Source organism: Capra hircus, chromosome 14 (assembly GCF_001704415.2).
Source record: "Capra hircus breed San Clemente chromosome 14, ASM170441v1, whole genome shotgun sequence".
Lineage (NCBI taxonomy): Eukaryota > Metazoa > Chordata > Mammalia > Artiodactyla > Bovidae > Capra > Capra hircus.
In genome coordinates, this window is record NC_030821.1 from 91969432 (window position 1) to 91993014 (window position 23583).

Sequence of the window (23583 nt, forward strand, 5' to 3'; positions counted from 1 at the left end):
ATGTAGTGAGTGTTGGATATTGTACACAGTTTGATCAATTTTGGTATGTATGTATTAATTTTGGAACTGTCTGAAGATCTAGAATGGCTTCATCACCCTGAACAGTTTCTTTGTGCCTCTTTGCACTCTGACTTTTTTGGAGCCTGTGCTCTGACTTCCAGTCCCCAGCAGCCAGGGATCTTAGTTCTCTCAGTATGCTTTTTACCTTTTATTAGTATTTCATGTAATGGAATTAAGCGGTATGTAGTCTTCTGTGTTTTCTTTCACATATTATGTTTTTGAGATCCATCCATCTTGTTTTGTGTATTAGTATTTTATTTTATTTTTTAAATTGCTGAGCAGCATTCCATGATACAGATATCTTACACTTTTTTCATCCACTCACATGTTGATAAACATTTGGGTTGTTCGCAGTTTTTTATAATTGTGCATAATGCTGCTGTGAATGGTACAAGTCTTCATGTGGACATCATCACATTTTGATTTCTTTTAGATGAATGTTTAAAAGTAGGATTGATGAAACTTGTGGTTAACTCTGTAAGATACTGTGATACAGACTTCAGAATGGCTGTGCCACTCTACATTCCGCCACCAATGGGTGAGGGCTGTCATTATAACATCTATGTGTGGAGCTGTCAGTGTTTTAAATTAAAGCTATTCTGGTAGGATGTTGTATTATCACACAGTTGTAATTTCATTTTCTTGATGACTTGTGATGTTGAGAATCTCTTCATGCTCTTATTTGTCATTTGTGGATCTTCTTTTGTGAAATGCCTGTTCAAGTCTTTTTTGTCTTTCCTGTTAATGGGTTGTTTGTCTTCTTATTGAAAGACTTCTTTTATATTTTGGATACAAATCTTTATCAGATATATTTTGGATGTTTTTCCCTAGCCTGAAATTGAAATTATCAGTTCAGTTGTGTCTGACTCTTTGGAACCCCATGAAGTGTAGCCCTCCAGGCTCCTCTGTCCATAGAATTATCCAGGCAAGACTACTGTAATTGGTTGCCATGCTCTCCTCCAGGGGATCTTCCCAAGCCAGGGATCGAACCTTGGGTCTCCCACATTGCAAGAGGTTCTTTACAGTCTGAACCACCAGGGAGGCCTGGACTTGCCTTTTTGCTTCCTTCAATCATGCCTTTTTAGGAATAAAGTTTTAAATTTTGATGAGAGTTTTTAATCAGTTTTTTTCTTTTATAAGTCATGTTTATTTAAGAAATCTTTGACCCAGGTCACAAAAGATTTTCTTCTGTTTTCTTCTAAATGCTTATAGTTTTGCTTCTTATATTTTAGTCTATTGTCCATTTTTGAGTTAATTTTTATAGATGAAATGTATGGATTGAGGCTAATTTTAAAAATAAAGATATTTAATTTTTCCAGTGTAATTCAAAGACTATTTTCCCCTGTGGATTTACCTTGGCTTGAGAAAGGACTTAGCATATTCCACAAATAGAAAGGAGGTCAATGTGGCCTGAATAGAGAGGAGAGCAGTGTATAATGGTGTTGCAGAGAAAAGCAGTGGTGAAACTTGTAAGGTCTTATGGACCTTGATAAGAAAGTTGGATTTTATTCTCAAAGCAATATCATTGCCTCAAGCATTATAAGCAAGAGTGCTGGGTGATCCGATTCATATTCTAAAATGAAAATTCTTCATCTGTCTGTGCAAATTCATTGAAACCACTCTGAACAAGGTCACTACTGACCATGCAATAGTATGCTGAGTTTGATGAAGTTTTATTGTTTATTCAGTGGGGTTAAATTTGGCCCATAGCTCAGCAGTTCTTAAATTGCCACATGCACAGTTGCCTTTGTAGGAGTCTGTATAAAACCAGAGCTAATGCATTTTTTGAATGCCAGCTGATATGCTGCTACTGCTAGGAATTTCTGCCAAGGATATTAAAGACGCTACCTGGTGCTTTATGTCATTTGGCTTCTCTTCATTTTGCTATTTCTTTATCGCCAAGGTAAACACTGTGCTAATGCCAATAGGAAAAAGCTGAAGGAGACTTTTTGGCTATTAGAGATTGCCTATCCCTCAGCAATTATTACCAGCTTAAAGTATGTGAAATTAACTAAACATGAAGAATCTAGAATAGCATTAGTATAATAAAATTTATGATGCACTGTGATCATCCTCCATTGGACTTGAAAATGATTAAATTAGCTTAAATAAAAAGAGATTTTGATACAGAAAACTTTTTTTTCTGTATTAGAGCTGATTATGAGAGAAACTGTAGATATCTCTCATAATAGAATGGGTTTGTTTTGGGAAAATTTTGTTGAAGAATGGTTAACCAGTTAAGCTATATCTAGATTATTTTTTCAGCTCAATTCTAAAAGGTTCTTTATTTAAATATGTACCTGTGTTTAAACTATAGCAGTTTAAATAGATGCTTTACCTTTCAGAAAATTTTGTATATTTAGTTGAGATGAAGAAATGAAAGGTAAATCAAGTTGTATAAATAGGTTATTCTTTTTTCTTCCATTGTATGAACTCTACATGATAAATATCACATGTTGGGCTGATCAGTTCAGCATTTGCATCATAATTACATAATTTGTCTAACATTATGAGAATTCTGGCTAGAAGGAAGGACACCTTATTCAGTAAAATGTTGCTACTTGTCTTAATAACCCCAACATTCCTTAATTTTACTCTTTTGATATTATCTCTACAATAATTCAATTTTTATATTAAAGATTTAAAATCTTTAAATGTAGGATTTAATTTTAGTCTTCTAAGGTTTTAACATTTATTCAGATAGCCTTGCTAAAATGGAGTTCAGAAATTTTGTAATTTAAAGAGGTATAGAGAAACTCCCACTTCTGTTGGGCTAGATATTGTGAAAATTCTCTCACTAATGGCCTCTGGAAATTATGAGATGGATTTCTTCAAATTAAAAATGGAAATTAGAGTGGTAAGTTAGCATGGAGGCCCTGATTTCCCTGGCAGCATCTACAATACCAGAAACATAGACTGGATTTTTATAACCTCATAAAGGGAACAGGGGACAAAAATCTTTGCCTAGGAGAATGGGCAAAAAACTAAGAATCACGCATAAATCTAGCATGCTCAAAAGGCTAGGCCCTCAGTGAAAGACTGAGCTGGGAAAAAAAAAAAAATATCTGTCTCGGTAAAGGGATTCAAAAGGCTACCTTTAAATTCTTAGTCCTTGGCTTTGAGGGAAAAAGCCTCCCCTGAAAATTAATTAACATCCTATCTATACATGATAATTCAGAACACAGGTACAGTTTGAGAATCACCATGCTAACAATCTACGAACTCCCATGTGGGTAGTGCACCAGTGCAGTAGAGGAGCCACCAGAGGAAATATATATTCGCTTGGAGAAAGGCATTCTTAACTTGTTTTCTTCAAATTAAGGTCAGCATAAGAGGAGTTTATTAGACATACAAGGAAACAAGCCGCAGTGAGTAAAATCAACAGAATAGCAAGCAGTGAGTTAGAGGCTTGACTTAAGACTTGCCAAAGCACATGAGATGTGGAGATTACCTAACATGGAACATAAAATAGAGGCTTAAAATGTTACTGTAAAAAAAAATATTGTAAATATGACCAAGGACTAAGACTGAGAGAATATTTGTGCAATTATATACATTTGGAAAGGAACTAAATAGAATATATAGAAGTAAAACATATTCATTTAAACTAAAAATCTGAGGATGGGCTAAACTTTAGGCCACATATAGGTGAAGAAGAATTAATAAACCAGAGAAGAGATCTGTAGAATTCTGCAGGATTTAGCAAAGAGAGATTAGGAAAATATGGAGGATGTGTTATAAGGCATGGAAGCCAGGATGAGAAGGTCTAACGGATGCCTACTTGAAGGTTCAGTGTAAAAGAGTGGTGAAAAGAGGAAGAGAACATATTTTTTCATATTCATATTTTGAAAAATGAGACTTTCCCACAATTGAGAAAGACACAAATTGTTAGATTTGGAAAAAAACAATAAATCCCACGGAGAATAAATACACACTAGTTTTAATGCTGTCACATTGTAGTCAAAGTGAAAATATTAATGACAAGAAGATTAAAAGCAATTTGTTAAAATAGGCAACCTACATTCAAATAAAAATTAGACGGATGTCAGAGCAACAGCAGTGGCAGGTGAAGAGAAGAGCAAACACATCTTCAATGTGCTGAGACAAAAGTTAATCTAAAATCGGAAAGTTAGTTGTCTTTCAAGAATGAGGACAGAATAAAGACATTTTCAGAAAAACACAAATTATAGGAGTTCACTGCAACAGACTTCACTGAACATATTCCAAAAGCATGTGCTCAAGGCAGGAATAATGTGAGCTCAGAAGGAAGGTCTAACATTCAAGAAAGAATAATATGCTAAAAATTACCAAATGAGGGTAAATATAAAGATGGACTGGATAAAAAAGTTTATTTGGGGGTAAAGGTCTACAGACTTCATAATAAAAACTTTTAAGAAGAGAGGGGATTACGTGTGGAATTGTATCTCCCCCCAAAAGATCTGTTGGAGTCTTGACCAGCGGGACCTCAGAATGCCACTTTATTGGGAGACAGGGTCTTTACAGAGATCATCGAGTTAAAGTGAGGTCGTCAGAGTGAGTGCCGTCCACCAGGACCAGTGTCCTTACAAAGAGAAGAAATGAGCAAACAGGCAACATACAGGAAGAGAACCATGTGAGGATGGAGACAAATCACAGTACGCTTCCGCAGGCTGAGGAATGCCAGAGATTGGCAGCAGACCACAAGAAGCATGAGAGGCCTGGGACAGACTGCCTCGCAGCCCTTGGAAGGGACCAATCCTACTGACCTCTTGATCTCCAACTTCCAACACCAAAACCGGTGGGTTAAGCAACCCAGTTTGTGGAACTTTGTTACAGCAGCCCTTGCAAATGACTACAGAAGTATTCAGTGTCAAACTTCCAATGTGATGAGAGTTCTAAGTTCTTTATATTATTTACAAAGCAATCCCACTGCTGGGCATACACACCGAGGAAACCAGAATTGAAAGAGACACATGTACCCCAATGTTCATCGCAGCACTGTTTATAATAGCCAGGACGTGGAAACAACCTAGATGTCCATCAGCAGATGAATGGATAAGAAAGCTGTGGTACCTATACACAATGGAGTATTACTCAGCCATTAAAAAGAATTCATTTGAATCAGTTCTGATGAGATGGATGAAACTGGAGCCAATTATACAGAGTGAAGTAAGCCAGAAAGAAAAACACCAATACAGTATACTAACACATATATATGGAATTTAGAAAGATGGTAATGACGACCCTGTATGCAAGACAGCAAAAGAGACACAGATGTGTATAACGGACTTTTGGACTCAGAGGGAGAGGGAGAGGGTGGGATGATTTGGGAGAATGGCATTGTAACGTGTATACTATCATGTAAGAATCGAATCCCCAGTCTATGTCCGATGCAGGATACAGCATGCTTGGGGCTGGTGCACGGTGATGACCCAGAGAGATGGTATAGGGAGGGAGGTGGGAGTGGGGTTCATGTTTGGGAACGCATGTACACCCATGGTGGATTCATGTCAATGTATGGCAAAACCAATACAGTATTGTAAAGTAAAATAAAGTAAAAATAAAAATTTAAAAAAATAAAAAAATAAAAATAAAAGACAATGGATAGCTCTAGGAAAAAAAAAAAACAAAAACAACAACAAAAAAAACAAAGACAGGATTATATATTTTTAAACAAACTATAGGTTAAAAGCTTTCTTGGGAGTTGCTAAAAATGGAAATATAATATATATCTTTCAGAGTAAGAGAATAAATGGAAGTTAAAAAATGAATTCCCATTGAAAATATGGCTGATTCTACGTTGGGACAGGAAATGTATGAGATAATCCTGGAGCATCTTCATACCAGAAAGCAGGGAAGGTCAAAGACTAAAGGATTCATGAATCAATCTGATTAATCTGCACTGGCCAAAGATGGGAAACCTTACGTGTCAACAAAGATAATGACTGTGATCAGTGGAAACACATCAGATTATTTAAATCCAGATGTTCAAAATTATACTAATTAGTTTTGATTTATAGAAAGAAATAAATTCATTGATCACTTTTGGCATGTACTAGAGAATATTCTCATTATTTTGGAAATTAATAGAAAGGAAAAAATATCAAGAATTAATCTTGTATTTCCTAAAAGATTTTCCAGTTCCTCAAACTATGAAAATTTGTTGTTGGAGTTTCTTTCTATATATTTGTTTCAGAAAATAAATGTAGACATTAAAAAAATTCAAATATCACTACTAAAATTCTCCTGATGGATGAATGGATGTAGGTGATGATCATTAATGGCAGACAGCAGATTTCAGATCCCTATTTCATACTACATAAAAAATTTCAAGTGGACTAAAGATCTGAAGTAAATGTAACATAACATCACATAAGGTAATATATACATTATGAATTCTGAGCAGGAAAGGATTTCTTATACAAGACCTAAATGGCACAAACCAAAAGAAAGATTGATTATATTTGATAAGTATATATTTTATAAAAGTAAAAAGAGATTATATTCACAACACATACAACTGATAACTGAATCAATAAAACACATAACAGAATCAACTAAAAAAACCAATTACACGTAAGTGAAATCAACAACTCTCAGAAGACAAAACTAAATGTCAATAAATAAAGACAAAACCTCATGAATAATTTGGTGAATTCCATAACATAATGAGATGCTATTCACACATATCTGATCAACAGAAATTTAAAAGGGCTACAATCCCAAGCGTCAGTGAGAAGTCTGAGAGACACTCACTGGCACATATATTTCTTGGTGTAAAACTTGTACAGAAAGTCCCTCCCATTACAAAAGGGAACATATGAAATCCTTTACAACATCATTATTTGTAATAACAAAGTACTGGAAGCAAATGTCTACTATAAGCAAAACTGACAAAGAAAACTGTGTAGAACTATAAGATAGACTACTATCAGGAAATCAAAATTAACTATAGTCACAAATATCAACATGGGTGACTCTCAGAAACAATGTTGAGGACAGAAACCAAATAACATATTAAATAAGCATCACGATAATATTTGTGTAAGGTCTAAGCATATCCATAAATATATGCAACAGAATGGGAGTTTAGGCTTAGCAGATATAAGCTATTTTATATACAATGAATGCACAGCAACATCCTACTGAATAGCACAGGGAACAATGGTCAATATCCTATGGTAAGCCATAGTAGAAAAGAATATGAAAAGAATATATATATATATATATATATGTTCTCTCTCTCTCTCCATATATATATATATATATATATATATATAACTGAGTCACTTTGCTGTACAGTAGAAACTAACACAACATTGTAAATCAACTGTACTCCAATAAGATAAATTAAATATATATATATATATATATATATAAATAAAACGTAATTATAAAGAAGCCCCTTAGAATGGTAACTATAAAATCCAGAATGAGTAGTTCCAGATTAGGGACAAGGGGGCATGTTCAGAATAGGCTGTAAATAGATAGGCAATATTTTCTTTCTAATCTGGTTGCTGGATAGATGGGTACTTAATATATTATAGAAGTGGCTCAGTTGGTAAAGAATCTGCCTGCAATGCAGGAGACCTGGGTTTGATCCCCAGGGTGGAAAGACCCTCTGGAGAAGGAAATGGCAACCCACTCCAATACTCTTGCCTGGAGAATCCCATAGACAGGGGAGCAAGGCAGGGTGCAGTCCACGGGATTGCAGAGTTGGACATGACTCTGCGACTAACCTTCACTTTCGTAAGTATTAAATTAATTAAAAAATTTAAAACCAACAGCTTATTAATATGAAATAATAATGCAAACAGAAAATAGAAATTATCGTTTAGTTTTTCAAAATGTCACCTGTTGCTAGACACTGGAAAGGAACATCATGCTGAAGAAGAAAGACACTGTTCTCATCCTTACAGATCTTGCAACGTATCTGGAAAGATGGACCTTGAGGAACTAGTTACCATCACTCTGAGCCACTTGCCATTCAGCACACATATGGTTTCTAATAGATTCCTGTTTTCTCTTGTCCTTGCCTGCTCTCCAGTGATCCATGTTCTACCACGCAGGTTTCCAAGACAGTGAAAGTTTCCTTAGTGTTCCCCTGCAGCTTTGATTCTGCCTCTCAGGTCCCTATGCTCTTCTTTTAAACCTCTAAATTGCAATTATTAGTTTTCTTTTCTGTCCCTGCCGGTAGTTTATGATGTTCTTAAAAATTGGGACCATCTATCCACCCAACATCATAGTATATAATAAATGTTGGAAAACTGTGTTTATATTTGACAAGAGAAGTACTGGGGTTTCCCTGGTGGTTCAGTGGCTAAGACTCCATGCTCCCAATGGAGGGGGCTCAGGTTTGATCCCTAGTCAGGGAACTAGATCCTACAAGACACAACTGAGAATTCACGTGTCATCACTAAGGTGCAGTGCAGCCAAATAAGTAATAAATAAATACAAAGAAACGAGGACTACTGAGCCAGCTATGTAGATACCACGTGGTTAAAGTAAAAACAACATACAAAGCTCTTTGCATCAAAAACTAAAATGTTATTGGGAAAAATTTTAACATAGCAAACATAAAGATACCACTAAACCACTCAAGGTTTTTAAAGTTGTAACAGAACAACTGTTTTATTTTATCCTATTCTCTTTTTGAAGTTTTCTTGGTTAAAATATGGAGTTTTCCCTGTACATGGAACTTCTTTTATATGCCATCAAAGTAAGTGCATAAATTTAATGGACAATTCAGGAAAGTTTTGATGAAAACCTTTTAGTTCAAGGACATTTTTTTCTATATTCAATTCACGTTGAATTTTTTTGACCACTGACTAGTTGCCTGGAAAAATACTTTTACTTTAAAGGTATAGCAGTAAGAAAAAATAGAGTTTTCCTCAGCTGATACACCATAACAACTTCTCCAAGTTGAATTTTTTTGGTTGTTGCTATCAGCTTTATTTGTAATAGCTTAAAACTGGAAACTACAAAAGTATTCTTTAATCCAAGTTGCTTTGTACGTATAAGTATTGATTTTTCATTATAGCATATTTTTAACTATAAATTTCATTGCTACTTTCATAATGTGCTGCCTTGGTGTGACATAACTTTTTCCAAACTACTCTGAGGATTAAGTCTTATGAAACAAAAATTTCAGAAAATTCATGAAGTGCTTATACTGGTGCCCCTGTGGTTAAAAAATTCCAGTATGTTCTTATTTATGTTCACTTGTATGTGATAGTGACCTGAAATTGTGGTGACAGCCTTGGTATTACATGCATTTGTCTGGAACATATTATAAAAGATACACTCTGATGCTCTGTGACTAAAAAATTTTTTTTCAAGGTTTCCAATACCAAATAATCTCCATTCACATACACGTTTAAGAGGAGAGTGAATCAAATACATTAAAATCATAAACACAGCAGTGAATTTAGTTTTCCATTATTCTGCTGTAATAGGAATCTGCTTTCAGCCCTGTAATTCACTCTCACAAAGACATATCCATTCCTGTTGCCAGGACCTCGGTGGCTTAGACTTTACTACCTCATCAACGCAGAGAGAGGAGGACAGCAATTTGGTGCATGCAATACAAAAGAATTTTTCCAAGACTTCTTTGAGGTAATATCAGAAAGTTCCCTTGATTTCTACCTTAAAAGAATATTGGATCTTAAGTTTAACTACATGGAAGCACATCTTCTGTAGTATCACAAACAAAGCAGGCTTCCTGCAAGGATACTTGCCTGTTGCTCTAGCAGACTACACTTACTATACTATGCAGAATGGGGCATCACTACACTTGACTGTCTCAAAAAATGCCCCAAGATGGATGATCCCATTTCTACTATTATTTCATGTTGAATTGGGAGTATTGGACATTGCATTTAGACATGACAAAAGAAGCAGAGGTATGAGAATTAGGAAAAATAAAGAAATAAAACTAGCTTTACTTGCAATTGATGGCATTCTGGAAAGCCTAGGGAGAAGGAAATGGCAACCCACTCAATGTTCTTGCCTGGAGAATCCCAGGGACGGGGGAGCCTGGTGGGCTTCCGTCTATGGGGTCACACAGAGTCGGACACAACTGAAGTGACTTAGCAGTTGGAAAGCCTGAGACCAATAATAAAGTTAACACAACGTTAATTCTGTGACTTAACAAAGTGCAATTCTAACCCACAGAAATGAACAATCTCCTATAAAAAAATCATAACTGGTTAAAAGGTTTAATAGATGAAAGATTTCATTTGCAGATATTAAAAGTAGAAAATACTTAGGTATAAACTTTAAAAGAAACGAGAGAAACCTATATAAGAAAAATTTTAAATACACTTGAAAGGCACAAAAGTAGATTCTCATTTCCCCCCCAGGTGAAAATTTGTTTTATTTATTATTATTCTTTTTTCTAATTTATTTATTTTTTATTGAAGGATAATTGCTTCACACAATTTTGCTGTTTTCTGTCAAACCTCAACAAGTTTTAAGTTGAAAATCATCGGTACATTCTGCTGCTGCTACTGCTGCTAAGTTGCTTCAGTCGTGCCTGACTCTGTGCAACCCCATAGACGGCAGCTCACTAGGCTCCTCTGTCCCTGGGATTCTCCAGGCAAGAATACGGGAGTGAGGTATGTTCCTTCTATTCCTGCTTTCTGGAGAGGTTTTTTTTTTTTATCATAAGTGGATGTTGAATTTTGTCAAAGGCTTTCTCTGCATCTATTGAGATAATCATATGTCTTTTATTTTTCAATTTGTTAATATGGTGCATTACATTGATTGATTTGCAGATATTGAAGAATCCTTGCATCCCTGGGATAAAGCCCACTTGGTCATGGTGTATGATCTTTTTAATGTGTTGTTGGATTCTGATTGCTAGAATTTTGTTAAGGATTTTTGCATCTATGTTCATCAGTGATATTGACCTGTAGTTTTCTTTTTTTGTGGCATCTTTGTCAGGTTTTGGTATTAGGGTGATGGTGGCCTCATAGAATGAGTTTGGAAGTTTACCTTCCTCTGCAATTTTCTGGAAGAGTTTGAGTAGGATAGGTGTTAGCTCTTCTCGAAATTTTTGGTAGAATTCAGCTCTGAAGCCACCTGGACCTGGGCTTTTGTTTGCTGGAAGATTTCTGATTACAGTTTCAATTTCCATGCTTGTGATGGGACTGTTAAGATTTTCTATTTCTTCCTGGTTCAGTTTTGGAAAATTGTACTTTTCTAAGAATTTGTCCATTTCTTCCACGTTGTCCATTTTATTGGCATATAACTGCTGATAGTAGTCTCTTATGATCCTTTGTATTTCTGTGTTGTCTGTTGTGATCTCTCCATTTTCATTTCTAATTTTATTGATTTGATTTTTCTCCCTTTGTTTCTTGATGAGTCTGGCTAATGGTTTGTCAATTTTATTTATCCTTTCAAAGAACCAGCTTTTGGCTTTGTTGATTTTTGCTATGGTCTCTTTTGTTTCTTTTACATTTATTTCTGCCCTAATTTTTAAGATTTCTTTCCTTATACTAACTCTGAGGTTCTCCATTTCTTCCTTTTCTAGTTGCTTTAGGTGTAGAGTTAGGGTATTTACTTGACTTTTTCCTTGTTTCTTGAGGTATGCCTGTATTGCTATGAACTTTCCCCTTAGCACTGCTTTTACAGTGTCCCACAGGTTTTGGGTTGTTGTGTTTTCATTTTCATTCATTTCTATGCATATTTTGATTTCTTTTTTGATTTCTTCTGTGATTTGTTGTTATTCAGAAGCGTGTTGTTCAGCCTCCATATGTTGGAATTTTTAATAGTTTTTCTCTTGTAATTGAGATCTAATCTTACTGTGTTATGGTCAGAAAAGATGCTTGGAATGAATTCTTTTTTTTTTTTTAATTTACCAAGGCTAGATTTATGGCCCAGGATGTGATCTATCCTGAAGAAGATTCTGTGTGCGCTTGAGAAAAAGGTGAAATTCATTATTTTGGGGTGAAATGTCCTATAGCTATCAACTAGGTCTAACTGGTCTATTGTATCATTTAAAGTTTGTGTTTCTTTGTTAATTATCTGTTTAGTTGACCTGTCCATAGGTGTGAATGGGGTATTAAAGTCTCCCACTATTATTGTGTTATTGTTAATTTCCCCTTTCATACTTATTAGCATTTGTCTTACATATTGCGGTGCTCCTATATTGGGTGTATATATATTTATAATTGTTATATATGACAAACCTACAGCAAACCTTATCCTCAATGGTGAAAAATTGAAAGCATTTCCCCTAAAGTCAGGAAAAAGACAAGGGTGCCCACTTTCACCACTACTATTCAACATAGTTCTGGAAGTTTTTGCCACAGCAATCAGCAGAAAAAGAAATAAAAGGAATACAAATTGGAAAAGAAGAAATAAAACTCTCACTGCAGATGACATGATCTTCTACATAGAAAACCCTAAAGACTCCACCAGAAAATTACTAGAGCTAATCAATGAATATAGTAGAGTTGCAGGGTATAAAATCAACACACAGAAATCCCTTGCATTCCTATACACTAATAATGAGAAAGTAGAAAGAGAAATTAAGGAAACAATTCCATTCATCATTGCAATGAAAAGAATAAAATACTTAGGAATATACCTACCTAAAGAAACTAAAAGCTTATATATAGAAAACTATAAAACACTGGTGAAAAAAATCAAAGGGGACACTAATAGATGGAGAAATATACCATGTTCATGGATTGGAAGAATCAATATAGTGAAAATGAGTATACTACCCAAAGCAATCTACAGATTCAATGCAATCCCTATCAAGCTACCAACGATATTTTTCACAGAGCTAGAACAAATAATTTCACAATTTGTATAGAAATACAAAAAACATCTAATAGCCAAAGCAATCTTGAGAAAGAATAATGGAACTGGAGGAATCAACCTGCCTGACTTCAGGCTGTGCTACAAAGCCACAGTCATCAAGACAGTATGGTACTGGCACAAAGACAGAAATATAGATCAATGGAACAAAATAAAAGCCCAGAGATTAATCCACATACCTATGGACACCTTATCTTCAACAAAGGAGGCAAGAATATACAATGGATTAAAGACAATCTCTTTAACAAGTGGTGCCGGGAAAACTGGTCAACCACTTGTAAAAGAATGAAACTAGATCACTTTCTAACACCATACACAAAAATAAAATGGATTAAAGATCTAAACATAAGACCAGAAACTATAAAACTCCTTGAGGAGAACACAGGCAAAACACTCTCCGACATAAATCACAGCAGGATCCTCTATGACCCACCTCTCAGAATACTGGAAATAAAAGCAAAAATAAACAAATGGGATCTAATTAAAATTAAAAGCTTCTGCACAACAAAGGAAACTATAAGCAAGGTAAAAATACAGCCTTCTGAATGGGAGAAAATAATAGCAAATGAAGCAACTGACAAACAACTAATCTCAAAAATATACAAGAAACTTATGCAGCTCAATTCCAGAAAAATAAATGACCAAATCAAAAAATGAGCCAAAGAACTAAATAGACATTTCTCCAAAGAAGACATACAGATGGCTAACAAACACACGAAAGGATGCTCAACATCACTCATTATCAGATAAATGCAAATCAAATCCACAACGAGGTACCATTTCACGCCAGTCAGAATGGTTGCGATCCAAAAGTCTACAAGCAATAAATGCTGGAGAGGGTGTGGAGAAAAGGGAACCCTCTTACACTGTTGGCGGGAATGCAAACTAGTACAGCCACTTTGGAGAACAGTGTGGAGACTCCTTAAAAAACTGAAAACTGCCTTATGACCCAGCAATTCCACTGCTGGGCATACACATCGAGGAAACCAGAATTGAAAGAGACACGTGTACCCCAGTGTTCATCACAGCACTGTTTATAATAGCCAGGACATGGAAGCAACCTAGATGTCCATCAGCAGATGAGCGGATATGAAAGCTGTGGTACATCTACACAATGGAGTATTACTCAGCCATTAAAAAAGAATACATTTGAATCCGTTCTAATGAGGTGGATGAAACTGGAGCCTATTATACAGAGTGAAGTAAGCCAGAAATAAAAACACCAATACAGTATACTAACGCATATATATGGAATTTAGAAAGATGGTAATGATAACCCTGTATGCAAGACAGCAAAAGAGGCACAGATGTATCGAACAGTCTTTTGGACTCTGTGGGAGAGGGAGAGTGTGGGATGATTTGGGAGAATGACATTGAAACATGTATAATATCGTATAAAAAATGAAAAAACAAATACTGGAGTGGGTTGCTATTTCCTTCTCCAATGCATGAAAGTGAAAAGTGAAAGTGAAGTCGCTCAGTTGTGCCCAACTCTTAGCGACCCCATGGACTGCAGCCTACCAGGCCCCTCCATCCATGGGATTTTCCAGGCAAGAGTACTGGAGTGGGGTGCCATTGCCTTCTCCGAGGTGCATTCTATACATACTCAAACATGCACATGTACATATATTTTACTATATGAGCAATCAGAAACAGACTCTTGTTCCAAAAGCCTAAGGTTAATCAGAAAAAAGAGCTGTTTTCCCCTCTTATGGTCATTTTTTAAAAACAATGCAAATATTTCACTCACTTCTATATATAATGAAACAGTCTGGATCACTCTCCTATACATCTTCACTATGCTATTGCCAATCACATTATTAATCTAATTAGTATAAGATTAGGAATTTAAAAGTTCTGAATTTAAAAAAATTGTTGAAGTATAGTTAATTTACAATTTTGTGTTAGTTCAGGTGTACAGGAAAGTGATTCAGTTATATATACACATATATTCATACTTTTTCAGATTCTTTTCTCCTATAGGTTATCACAGAATATTGAGTATGGTTCCCTAAGCTATACAGTAGGTCTTTGCTTGTTATCTATCTTATATATAGTACTGCATGTATGTTAATCCCAAGTTTCTGCTTTATCCCTCCCCTTCTCACATTTCCCCTTTGGCAATCATGTTTGTTTTTAAATATTTGTGAATCTGTTTTGTAAATAAGTTCACTTGTACCATTAATAAAATAAATTACACATATGAGTGATATCATATATTTGTCTTTCTCTGTCTTACTTCACTTAATATAATCTCTAGGTCCACGTATGTTATTGCAAATAAGTGAGATTTATTCCAGGGATGCAAGGATTCTTCAATAGCTACAAATCAATCAATGTAATACATTGCATTAACAAACTGAAAGATAAAAACCATATGATGATTTTAATGGTTGCAGGAAAAGCTTTTGATAAAATTCAACATACATTTAATATAAAAGCTTTTTAGAAAGTGGACATAGAAAGAACTTACCTCAACATAATAAAGGCCATATATGACAAACCCACTAACATCATTCTCGGTGGAAAGCTGAAAGCACTCTCTCTAAGATCAGGAACAAAGCAAAGATGTCCAGTGTCACCACTTTTATTCAACATAGTTTTGGAAGTTCTAGCCATGGCAGAGATGAAAAAAAAAAAAAAAAAAGAATCCAAATTGGAAAAGAAGAAAAACTGTCACTGTTTTCAGGTGGCATGATACTATACATAGAAAATCCTAAAGATGCTACCAGAAAACTACTAGAGCTCATCAATTAATTCAGTAAAGTCACAGGATGCAAAATTAATACACAGAAATCACTTATATTCCTATACACTAACAATGCAAGTTCAGAAAGAGAAATTAAGGAAACAATCTCATTTACCATCACATCAGAAAGAATAAAATACCTAGGAGTAACTCTGTCTAAGGAGAAATAAAAAGACCTGTAATCTGAAAACTGTAAGATGCTGACTAAAGAAATTAAAGATGACACAAATAAATGGAAAGATGTACTATGTTCTTGGTTTGGAAGAATGAGCATTTTAATATGACTATACTACCCAAGGCAATCTAAAGACAAGCTTTTGACTATGTGGATCACAACAAACTGTGGAAAATTCTTAAAGAGGTGGGAATACCAGACCACAGTACCTACCTCCTGAAAACCTGTGCAGGTCAAGAAGCAACAGTTAGAACCAGACATGGAACAAAGGACTGGTTCCAAATTGGGAAAGGAGTGCATCAAGACTGTATATTGTCATCTTGCTTATTTAACTTATATGCAGAGTACATCATGCGAAATGCCAGACTGAATGAAGCACAAGTTGGAATCAAGATTGCTGGGAGAAACATCAATAATCTCAGATACGCAGATAATACCACTATTATGGCAGAAAGCAAAGAAGGATTAAAGAGCTTCTTGATCAAGGTGAAAGAGGAGAGTGAAAAATCTGGCTTAAAACTCAACTTTCAAAAAATGAAGATCGTGGCATCCGGTCCCATCATTTCATGGCAAATAGATGGGGAAACAATGAAAACAGTGACAGACTTTATTTTCTTGGGCTCCAAAGTCACTGTGGATGGTGACTGAAGCCATGAAATTAAAAGATGCTTGCTCCTTGGAAGAAAAGCTATGACTAACCTAGACAGCATATTAAAAAGCAATGACATTATTTTGCCAACAAAGGTCCATCTAGTCAAAGCTATGGTTTTTCCAGCAGTCATGTATGGATGTGAGAGTTGGACTATAAAGAAAGCTGAGTGCTGAAGAATTGATGCTTTTGAACTGTGGTGTTGGAGAAGACTCTTGAGAGTCCCTTGGACTGCAAGGAGATCCAACCAGTCCATCCTAAAGGAAATCTATCCTGAATATTCATTGGAAAGACTGATGCTGAAACCGAAGCTCCAATACTTTGGCCACCTGATGAGAAGAACTGACTCATTAGAAAAGACCCTGATGCTGGGAAAGATTGAAGGTAGGAGGAGAAGGGATGACAGAGGATGAGATGGTTAACCAGATGGCATCACTGACTCAAAGGACATGAATTTGAGCAAACTCTGGGAGATGCTGAAGGACAGGGAAGCCTGGCATGCTTCAGTCCATGGGGTCACAAAGAGTCAGTCACAACTGAGCAACAACCCAAGGCAATATACAGATTTAATGCAATCCCTATCCAATTACCAATGGCATTTCTCACAGAACCAGACAAACAATTTTTAAATTTGTATGGAAGCTCAAAATACCCTGAATATTCAAAGCAATCCTGAGAAAGAAAAATGGAGCTGGTGGAATCAAACTCCCTGAATTCAGACTATACTGCAAAGCTACAGTAATCAAAATAGCCTGTGTTACTGCAAAAACAGAAACATAGATCAATGGAACAGGGTACAAAGCCCAGAAACAAACACAGGCTCCTATGGTCAATTAATCTATGACAAGGGAGGCAAGAACATACAATGGAGAAAAGGTAGTTTCTTTTTTAAATGGTTAGGGGAAAACTGCAGCTACATGTGAAAGAAAGGAAAGCAGATTTTATTAAATGGGAACAGTATTCTTTTCCTTGATTAGAATGACAACATAAAAGAGGTAATTCTCCCTAATAAAATCCAACAAGTTTTATTTCTAGAGCTAGATAAGTTGATTTTAAAGTTTGTATTGAAAAATAAAGAGACAAGAAGCTAGGAAAACTCTGAAAATGAAGAGTAATTTATTTAACCAATTATTAAACATATACACACCTCTATAATTAAAATAGAGGGTATCATTGTATAAAGAGACAGAACAGTAAAAGGAATAACATATTAATTTCAGAAACAGACCCAAATACACATAAAATTTAATATATAATAAAAGTGGCATCTCAAATCACTGGGAAAAATGTGGGCTTTTTAATGAATGGTGTTGGAACAATCATAAAGTTGCCTCTCTTCCCATGGTGTGTCAGAATAAACTCAAAGTAGAGCAGAGATCTAATGTATGATAGAACATCAAACTGTTCAAGGACCAGGAGAGAATTGGTAAAGTGTTTAAATCACCTGTGGGTGAGTTATGACTTGAATCTCAGCTACAATAAAAGATGGATTCAAGTACATTTAAAAAGTCTGAATGACCAAAACCACCATAAACAAAAACAAATCATAAGTGGCAGATGAAAAGAAAATATTTGCTATATTATCACAGATGAAGGGCTAAGATCTCTAATAATCCTTAAAATAGGTTTTCAAAAAGACCTACAACCTCATGCAAAATTAGCAAAAGACATGAACAATCAGTTAATGAAAAAACCACACATAGAAGGTCTTTAAATATATAAGTACTTAATAACTTCTCTCATAGTGGAAATTGAAACTATATTGAGATCCAATTTCTCATCTATAGAAGGACAAGAAATTCAATAGCCCAATAACATATTTTGTGTATTGGGCTATGTTAAAAAGCATCCTAGGTACTGATGGGAATTTCTATGGAAGGGCTTTGGTATTATGTAGCAAAATCACATATGCTTATATGCTTGAGATGGCAGCAATTCCCACTTGTAGGGTTTTAACCTGAAGATACTTTTCCACCAATTTGAGGGGAAAAAACCCCAAGATGTACAGAAAATTATTTACTGAAGCAGTAGTTTTAAAAGCAAAATACTGGAAACAACACAAATGCCCAACTACAGAAACCTGATAGAATAAATCATGGTGTATTCACACACAGAATAGTATTCACTGTAGAAAAAGATTAAGGAAGAGCTCTGCAAATTGATGTGAATTCCAGGACACACTCTGATTTAGGGAAAAAAAAAAACCCAAGTGTATATATAGTATACTATGTTTTGTGTAAGAAAGAGAAAGGAAACTATATACATGTATTTTTTTTTTTTTTGGTATAGATATAGATAGGGGTATGTGTGTGTGTTGCAAACTAGAACTACAAGGATAAACACTTGCTTTTTGGAAGAAAAGCTATGACAAAGCTGGACAGCATGTTGAAAGGCAGACATCACTTTGCTACATCATAGTCAGAGCTATGGTTTTTCTAGTAGTCATGTACAGATGTAAGAGTTGGACCATAAAGAAGGCTGAGCACCAAAGAATTGATATTTTTGAATTGCGATGCTGGGGGGAGACTCTTGAGAATCCCTTGGACAGCAAGGAGATGAAACCAGTCAGTCCTAAAGGAAATCAGCCTTGATTATTCACTGGAAGGACTGATGCTGAAGCTGAAGCTCCAATACTTAGGAGCTGACACGAAGAGCCAACTCATTGGAAAAGACCCTGATGCTGGGAAAGACTGAGGGCAGGAGGAGAAAGGGGTGATGGAGGATGGGATGGTTGGATGGCATCACCAATTCAATGGACATGAGTCCGAGCAAACTCTGAGAGACAGTGGAGGACAGGGAAGCCTGTTGTGCTGCTGTTCATGGGGTCACAAACAGTCAGACACAACTTAGTGACTGAACAATGAACAACAAGGATAAACCAAAAATTAAAAATTTCACCCGTAGGTGGTAGATAGGAGTGGAGTGGAAGGTACCTTATTGAATCTGAGCCTCTTGGACTGTTCGGTTTTTAAAAAAATTTATTTTATTTTTTTAACTTTTTATTTTTAGTTTATTTTACAATACTGTATTAGTTTTGCCATACATTGACATGAATCCACCACGGGTGTACATGTGATCCCAAACATGAACCCCCCTCCCACCTCCCTCCCCACAACATCCCTCTGGGTCATCCCCGTGCACCAGCCCCAAGCATGCTGTATCCTGCATCGGACATAGACTGGTGATTCGATTCTTACATGATAGTATACATGTTTCAATGCCATTCTTCCAAATCATCCCACCCTCTCCCTCTCCCTCTGAGTCCAAAAGTCCGCTATACACATCTGTGTCTTTTTTGCTGTCTTGCATACAGGGTCATCATTGCCATCTTTCTCAATTCCATATATATGTGTTAGTATACTGTATTGATGTTTTTCTTTCTGGCTTACTTCACTCTGTATAATCGGCTCCAGGTTCATCCATCTAATTGGAGGTTAATTGCTTTACAATATTGTATTGGTTTTGCCATACATCAACATGAATCTGCCGCAGGTATACACGTGTTCCCCATCCTGTTTGGTTTTAACTTTCAAACAACATGAGTGTTTTGCTTATTCAGAAATGGAACAAAATGAGAAAGAATTTAAAAAGATAAGCCTACAAATGGAAACAAATGAATCTAACTGTATACCAACTTTGATGATATAATCACAGAGGAAAAAAGTACTCATTCAAGTGAACTTTAAACACAGTACCCTGACTGTATATCATCACTGAGTTTTTTCCCTAAGTACAAGGAAAACTGCAAAGAAATCTTGAACTTTATTGTTCGTTTTGTTGTCAATAATGTTATTATGACATTATTATTATGTGTATTATGTGTTCTATTTTGTACGTACTTTAGAAAAGAGAAAACAAGTGAATCTATTGATGTTGTTGGGAACTTATGTTTTCATTGTGAGAAATGTTCTAGTTAGGAATGAGTGGAGGTGTATGGATGGAATTGTAGCTATAAGTGTGAGCTTCTGATTTATGTATATTTATGTTTCAGCTCTGTCCACTGAATTGGTTTAGAAGAAGGGCATTCTCTAGCCATCCAAACACCCAGTATCCTGATTTCAGTTTCTGAATATGCTCCCCACTAAAATGAATCAGGGCTGCTCCTCGCAGAAATGCCTGGTTCAGAGAAGGATCAGGGAAGTTTCATGGTGAACCTGGGACATCTTTTGCCAGAAGTATGGGGACATGTCAAAAGGACTCAAGAAATGTTGTAATAGAATTCTGTTTGCCACATTTTGGAAAACCAGAGAATCAAAAATAATGTAGGTAATGGATTGCATCCTAATGAACACAAGACAAACTTGTGAATCCACAGCAATACACATAAAAACGCAGAAGGGTATGAAAAGTGCTTCTTCACTAAGGGAAGCCAACTAATAAATGTAGAAATAATGAAAGAATTAGACCTGTTTTTTGGCCTTGCAGTATGGCAGGCAGGATCTTTGGGATCAAACCCTATCCCCCTACAGTGGAAGTCCAACCACTGGACTGCCAGGGAATTCCTGACACTTTTTCATTTTTCAAGCACCAATATAATCACTTATTCAGGCAAAAATCATTGAATGGATGTTAAAACCACTGAATGTAGATTCTTAGAATATTCACAGGGATTCCTCAAAGTATTATCCCACAGCTTATATATTAATTTCAAAGTGGAAAAGATTGTTTTACAATGTAGGGATCTGCAGATCACCACCATAAACAAGTAATTATTGTTAATATTTCCAATAATGGGACAAATTGACATTCTATACTCCCTGATGTGAAGTGGTGAGAAGGATACCGACATGGTATTCTTGCCAAAAATATTTAACATGAAATACATTTAAAAAAAAAAGAAATACATTTTAAAGAAACAATTAAATTGAAATTTGGGGCACTATATAAGACAATTGGCCTGAACTGTTGAAAAAAGAAAAGCCAATGCATGAAAGGCCAGTAAATGAATGAGCGAATGATGAGGGGAATTTTCCACAATGAATAAGGCTAAGGAGAAATGAACCCACCTACAGTAAGCGGTCCTTATTTAGATCCTGGAAAGTAAAACCGATACAGGAGACATTTTAGAATAATCGAGGAAACTTGAACAGAGATTTCAAATTTAAGGGTATTACTGTATCATGTGAATTTCTTTGTGAGTGGTAGTCTCATGGTATTGCTGTTGGGAAGATATTGTGCATGAAATAACATGCCTGTTTTCATGTGCTACGTGCTAAGTACTGAGTACTAAGTATTAACACAAGCTGGAGTACAGCTGGAAGGGAGGAAGAAATAATGGGAAGGTAAAAGGAAACAGTAAATATAGCAAGATGTTAACAGTTGGTGAATCTAGGTGAAGAGTATATGATATTCATTGTACTATGCTTTGAACACTTTTTCCGGTTTAACTTTTTAAAAATAAACAATCGAGGAAAAATATATCAGATGGAAAAATACTTTTTTTCTAAGAATGTTTCTATTCTGTGGAATATTAAAAGACAATTTCACATCATTTACATTCAATTAAAAGATGCTTACTCCTTGGAAGAAAAATTATGACCAACCTAGATAGCATATTCAAAAGCAGAGACACTACTTTGCCGACTAAGGTCCATCTAGTCAAGGTTATGGTTTTTCCTGTGGTCATGTATGGATTTGAGAGTTGGACTGTGAAGAAGGCTGAATGCAGACAAATTGATGCTTTTGAACTGTGGCGTTGGGGAAGACTCTTGAGAGTCCCTTGGACTGCAAGGAGATCCAACCAGTCCATTCTGAATATCAGCCCTGGGATTTCTTTGGAAGGAATGATGCTAAAGCTGAAGCTCCAGTACTTTGGCCACCTCATGAGAAGAGTTGACTCATTGGAAAAGACTCCGATGCTGGGGATTGGGGGCAGGAGGAGAAGGGGACGACAGAGGATGAGATGGCTGGATGGCATCACTGACTCGATGGATGTGAGCCTGAGTGAACTCCAGGAGATGGTGATGGACAGGGAGGCCTGGCGTGCTGCGATTCATGGGGTCACAAAGAGTCAGACATGACTGAGTGACTGAACTGAACTGAGTAACTAGCAACTTTCCCTTAGAGACTGCATTCAGATCGGTCCCATCCTAAATTGCAGGAGTGAACGTTTATATTCTAATGTTTCCGCTTCATCTCCTCAATTCTTAACCTCTGCTTTCAAACACAGCAACACCTTGTTTGAAATTAAATGCCCAGTTCTAGTTAAAGAGGAAAACTATGTGATAGAATTTCCCTAAAATGAAGAGCCTTCATTTCTTGTCATAACTCTGAAGAGGTTTTACATTTTCAAGGAGATTATAGAAAAGATTAAAAAAAAAAAGACTTTAAATTGGGAACGTATTTTTGAGAGCATCCAGCTCTTTTCAGTGTGCCTTTCAACAAAACACCCGTACTAGGAGACTTTAGCACTGATTTAAGTACACCTGTCTCTTTAATTCATATTATTTCTTACCCTATAGGAGCAATTAAATGTGACTAGATTAGTAGTTTGCACTTCAGAAAATCATGAGTTGCTCCTTGACAATTTATAGTCACTGGGTGTCTTGTTTCCCTAACCTTATTTCTTTATGGCTTTTCCTTGAATATACTCATCATTTCTCCAAATGGTAAAATGTATGACTCTACAGCTTCCCAGGTAGCACTAGCAGGAAAGAACCCACTTGCCTATGCAGGAGATGAAAGAGACACAGGTCCAATCCCTGGGTCAGGAAGATCCCCTGGAGAAGGGCATGGCAAACCCCTCAGTATTCTTGACTGGAGAATCCCATGCACAGGGGAGCCTGGCAGGCTATGGTCCATAGGGCTGCAGAGAGTAGTCATGACTGAAGTGACTTAGTATAGCACATGACTAAGCAAAGAATTGACTCATTGGAAAAGACCGTGATGTTGGGAAAGATTGAAGGCAGGAGGAGAAGAGGATGACAGAGGATGAGATGGTTGGATGGCATCACCGACTCAATGGACGTGAGTTTGAGTAAACTCCGGGAGTTGGTGATGGCAGGGAAGCCTGGTGTGCTGAAATCCATGGGGTCACAAAGAGTCAGACACAACTGAGTGACTGAACTGAACTGACCAAGTACACCTGAATAACTCATGACCAGGGCCAAATTCATCTGTGGGGGAGAAGTGGTCCATCCTTTT